This window comes from Ambystoma mexicanum, chromosome 10 (genome assembly GCF_040938575.1).
Source record: "Ambystoma mexicanum isolate Mex_15411 chromosome 10, UKY_AmexF1_1, whole genome shotgun sequence".
NCBI lineage: Eukaryota > Metazoa > Chordata > Amphibia > Caudata > Ambystomatidae > Ambystoma > Ambystoma mexicanum.
Window position 1 is genome coordinate 1,590,994,979 of NC_090932.1, and position 5,810 is coordinate 1,591,000,788.

The following is a 5,810-nucleotide window of genomic DNA, read 5'->3' on the forward strand; positions in this document are numbered from 1 at the left end:
TAGATGAGTGATCTGCCTGATATTATCAAATGTTTGCCTGCCCGGGATAAATCCTGATTGGTCTGGGTTTATCAGATTTGCAAGTAACGGTGACAATCTTGCTGCAAGTATTTTGGTGTAAATTTTAGAGTCTACCTTTATCAGGGATATTGGCCGATATTACGCTGGAAGTTCAGGATCTTTCCATGGTTTGAGAAATACTAGCACCTTGGCTTCATTCATAGTTGCTGTAACATTCCCGCTCTCCATGAAGGAGTTCAGGAGCCTGGTAAGAAAGGGGGTAATGGAGTCTGCGTATTTCCTATAGAAAAGAGCTGTGAAGCCATCCGGGCCCAGTGCTTTATTTAGCGGGAGGTCTGCTATTGCCCTTTTCACTTCTTCCTCTTTTATCGGGGCCTCCAGAGTTACTTTGTCCTCTTCCGAGATTTGTGGGATAGGGAGGTTACGTAGGTAGGAGTCTTGTGCCTGACTATCCGGGGCGCCCGTTGAATAGAGCTTTTGATAGAATTCCCTAAATGCTTCCCCCATGGCTTGTGTTAGCATCAAGGACTCCCCCACCGCGTTCCGAATGTTGGTAATCGCTAGATTCTTCTGTTTTGCACAGAGTTGTCTAGCTAAGAGCTTATCTGCTTTATTGGACTTTATTTAGTATTTTTGTCTGAGGTATAATAAGGATCTCTCAGCGCCTTTCGTGCGTAGCATTTCCAGTTGCCCTTGTGTGTGTTTTAGGGATTTTTTCAATGTACGTGTTGGTTGACTAAGGAGTTTCTCTTGTATTTCCTCTATGGTGCTTTCCAGCTTTTTTACCCACCCGTGCCTTTGTTTCTCTCTCGATGCCTTTAGGGCAATCATTTTCCCTCGGAGCACTGCTTTAAACGCCTCCCACACCGTCCCCAGGGAGACTTCCCCTGTGTCGTTTTGTACAAAGATTTCCTCTACCATCTCTTTTACTGTTTCTGCCATGATGGGGTACAGGAGTAAGTCCTGTGGTAACCTCCACTTCCACAGCACGTTTCTTTTTCCCGGTAGGTCCAGTTCGATCCATAATGGAGCGTGGTCTGACAGTGATATTGCCCCTTTTTCCATCCCCTGAATACTACCCATTAGGCCCACCGCCACCCAGAAATAGTAAATCCTGGACATGGTATTATGGACTTGCGAGAAGTATGTGAAGCCCCTCTGGTCTCCCCTGAGTTCCCTCCACACATCGCAAAGGGCCATTTGCTCCATCTGTTGCTTAAGACGCTTCGATGGTGCCCCATACCCTTGGGAGCCCCCCGAACTCCTGTCTGTCTGAGGTTGCCATGCCATATTGAGGTCCCCCCCCAGGATTACCTCTCCCAATGCATATTCTTCCAACTTCCTTAACGTATCCTTCAAAAAGCCATCCTGACCCATATTGGGGGCGTATATAGAGGCCAGAGTGATGCGGTGCCCCTCTATCACCACATTGACAAAAGCATACCTTCCTTCCTTATCTGAGTGCGAGTCCACCAATTTGGCGTCCCATCCTTCTTTTTTGGCAATCAGCACCCCTGCTCTCTTTTCTGGTGCGTTCGCCTGCGCCCACATTTTATATCCCCTTATATGCATTCTCTGCTTGTCCATGGCTCTGATGTGCGTTTCTTGGAGAAGCAATACCTCCGCTTTCTCCCTCTTAAGCATGTGCTCACATTTTGTCCTCTTCACTGGGTGGTTTAAACCCCTGAGGTTGTATGTTAGAATTCTAAGTCTCCCCATTTTTTCAGTTCAGCTCCCTTGTCCTGGATTCCGCCTACTTACAAAATGTGCCCCTTTCCTTGCTCCCTATTCCCACCCTCCATAACTCCCCCCCCAACTAGAAACTTAAAACTACATAACTGTCCCACGAGTGGGGCACGGGTTCCTATTGATGCTAGGGCGTTGCGCCCATCGCCCCCTGCCCACCATATACTCATGGAAACCATTGCGGGGGATCCTAAACCCGGCATTTCAAGGTGACCTTACCGAGTTCCAAGGCTGATCTCTCCCCCAGGCCGCCTCGTCGAACTTTTCTCGACGTGTCTAAGTCCCTTTCTTGTTGACCCCATGCTGCGGACACATGTCTTGTCTGTGTCTTAGCTCAGTGTCCAGTTCCGCTGCGTTTGTGCCCTTCTCTCCATCTACGGCGTCTTCTAACGGCTTTCCTTCCCTTTATTATTCTTTTTTTGTCTGACGGTTTCCCATCCACTCAGCCTTCTTTGTGTCTCTCTCCTTGATTTGGTATCTCCAGGTTCTGCCTCTTCTGTCTGCAGCCCCATTATGCTCAGGCCCTCCTCGCACGTAGTCGCTCTTCTCCGTTTACCCTCCCATGTAAACAACAGACCGAAAGGGAAGGTCCATCTATACCGTATTTGTCTCGCCACTAACGTCCTGACAAGAGGGGCCATCGCTCTTCTCTTTTGCAGCATCACCAACGCCAGGTCCTGGCACAACTGGATATCTTCCCCGTTCATACGAATGTGGTCCATTTCCCTTGCTCTTCTCAAGATCTGCTCTTTTTGTGGATACGATGAGAGAGCCACCAGCACATCCCTTGGTCTCTCCCCTGGCGCTCCAGATTTTTTGGGGCCCACCCTGTGCACTCTGTCTATCCCTATGTCTTCCACATCCTGTGCTTCTAGGACGTCTCTGAACACCTCTTTAATCGCCATCTTGAGATCTTTATCCTGGACTGACTCTGCCATATTTTTAATGCGTATATTGGATCTCCGCGAGCGGATCTCGAGGTCCTCGCATTGGATCTCCAGGTTATGGGTGGGCCTCGCCAGATGTTCCTGCGCATCACAGAATTGTTGGGTTTCCCCTTCGGTCCCTTGGACCACTCTTTCCAGTGAGTCTGTTCTCTCCTCCAGATTAGCCACATCATGTTTCAAGTCTTGGACCACCTGTTTAAGGTCGTCCTTCAACGTTGCAAATTGCTCTTGTACCATAGACATGAATTTCTCCTGGAGTTCCGTGAACCATGTCTGCATGTCTTCTCTGGATGGCATCTGGTGGTGAGGCCCAATGGCATTGCCTTCGCCCTGGGGGAGGTCTTCATGTCCCTTTCCTCTTGTTGGCATTGGTGAGTCCGTGGACCACATCTGTAGAATATTCGCTTCTTGTTTCGAGCTCTGTGTGATTTGCTGTGCCGAGCTCACTTTCCCCTTAGCTTTTGACATGGTCCCTGGGGATTGTTGGGTTAGCTCTGTTTACTCCGGAGGAGTATTCCTGCTTCAATGCTTTCCTAAGCGCCCTGACCGCCGCCTGTTCCGAGGCGCGTGGGAGGGTGGTTGCTACCTTTAGATATGGCCGCCACCCCTTAGGGTATTGTTGTTTGCCTTATTTGGAATCTCCTCCTTCCTTGTGCTTCCCCCTTTTCATGGTTGCATTCTGCTTGTTACCCCCTTCCGGCACTCTCAATGGGGAGAGAGGGGGGTCCTCCCTTCTTGGTTTTCTTCTGACGCCGCAGCCCCTTGGAACTGACCACTGTATAACTTTGGGTGAGGGGGGCTGTCATCCTCTCAACCCCTACATCACCCTTTTGAGTGGGGCGGAGTAATGCTTAAACCGGCACCCCAATTTGCTAAATTTCGTTGTATTCTGTGCAAATCCGGTTCACCAGAAGCTCTTCCCGCACCCGCGCCTCTTCGTTCTCCAGGCCACCTCTCCTCCGTTACTACAGCGGGAGGGGCAGCGCCCCGGTGCTGCGCAGGCACTCCTCCCCTCCCCCGTGTCCGACTGTCCACTCGCATGGGCCCATTGGGGGGGAGTCACCGGCGCCCCACCCCTGTGGCCCCCAATGCCGTGCCTGATAGTCCCTCCCGATCCTCGCCCTGCTGGCCCTCACCTCCAGATGCTGCTGCACATTACTTTCTGGGCCACCGGTCTCCTGTCTTCCAATGCGGGCACCCCCGCTGCCGTCCGTATTCTGCTTTGGGGGGTCCTCTGCACTGCAGTGCTCTGCTCCCCTCGGACTCGTTCCTTGCCCGCAGCGCGCGGCGCCACTCTCTTCACTTCGCTCGGTGGAGGCGGGCACAAACTTTCCCTCTCCTTACTCCGCTGCCGCCTTGATTAAAGTCCTCCTTCACCTCTCCGGAGCCCGGTCCCGCAAGGGGCTTTAACTGCTCCCCTCCTCCGATCGCCTCCTTTACGGGCTGGAGCCTCCCGTCCCGGCCAGTGTTGGTAGCGCGTCTCGCTGGGGGAGGGGCGGTCTCTCCTTCTCTTCGTTCCGCCACACTTCTGCCGTTACTTGTTGCAGGCTTCCTCCCCGCACCATGCACCGGAGCGTCGCCGCCTCGCCTCCTCGTTGGGGGGGCCAGCACCGACCCTTATTCATTCAAGAAAGCCTTACTTGTTGTGCTTTTTTGGGCGGCCTGGGCAGAGAGCGCCTCAAACGCGTCTCCTCAATCCGGCAGCCATCTTGGAATTGAGCTGCCTTTTTAAGGCAAATTCTCAGCAGTGACTGAAGTTTCCATTCCTGAACGGTTAATTCCACTGAACGCCCCGGCCAGTCCGCAAGGAGGTGAGTAACAATTACACACCAGCACTGGACAAACCCCTTTCTACACTATATATGGTAGACATCCACGTACTTCAGAGTTGGATCTCCCAACCCCTTTGGAAATGCCAGCGGTTAAAACCCTACACACGACTATTTTCCAGGCCTTCAAAGAAGCAGCAGAACATTTACTCCACGCCAAGAACAGACAAAAGAAATTTGCTGACCAACATCGTAGTAAAGCCCCCGACTATCAAATTGGAGACAAGGTCTGGTTAGCATCAAAATATGTGCCCATAAAAGGGACTTGGACCTTTCGTCCCCGATATCTGGGACCTTATTCTATTGAATCCATAATAAATCCAGTGGCTGTTAAATTAGCCCTACCACCCACTATGCAGATTCATCCTAGGTTTCACGTATCACTCCTGAAACCGGTACAACCCGGTACTCGGGTTACAATACCACCAAAACCAGTATTAGTTGATGGAAAACCAGAGTTTGAAGTAAAGGATATCCTAGACTCAAAATACACCAGATCCAAACTATACTACTTAGTTGATTGGAAGGGATACGGCCCTCAAGACAGATCATGGGAACCTAGTGAATACATCCATGCACCTCGCTTAATTAAAAAGTTCCATCAGAATTACCCAGCCAAACCAGGACCAGGCAGAAGTGCCACCGTGAGAGGGGCCTTGGGAGGGGGTGCTGTCATGACCCTTGCCCCTGGCTCTCACTGGCAAGTCAGCCTTCCAGTTAGGGCCAGGTCAATGGCCTTAAAACCTCATCCAAGACTCTCTTGGAGTCAGTCCTGGCGCCTTTGGCGCCAGGCTCATAACCATCATGAAGACCAACATTAGAATGGGACTATTTACTTGGGACTATTTAACTTGGGGGGGGTTCAGCCAACATGAAGGCACACACATAGCTCAGTTACAAGGAACTGAGCTATGCGGTCTAGTCTTTTGGGTATGACAGGCCTGGGACTACTTTACCTGGACTACTTTGGGTGTGGCAGGCCTGGGACTATTTTACCTGGACTACTTTAACTGAGACTATTTAAACCACACCCAAACAGCAGAACATGCTTTGCGTTATTCTGCTGGGGACAGCCTAACGCTCACTGTGTCCAGTTCTTTGATGCCAGCTTACCTGAAACCAAGGACCTGCAGAGAGAGAAAGAACACTACAAAACTTACCTGGAACATTATCCTGTCTTCAATCCATCGCTAACTTCAGTTCCGCTCACCTGAAGGTACGAACCCCATCATCCGGCCCCGCATGCATCCTGGGATACCATAACCTG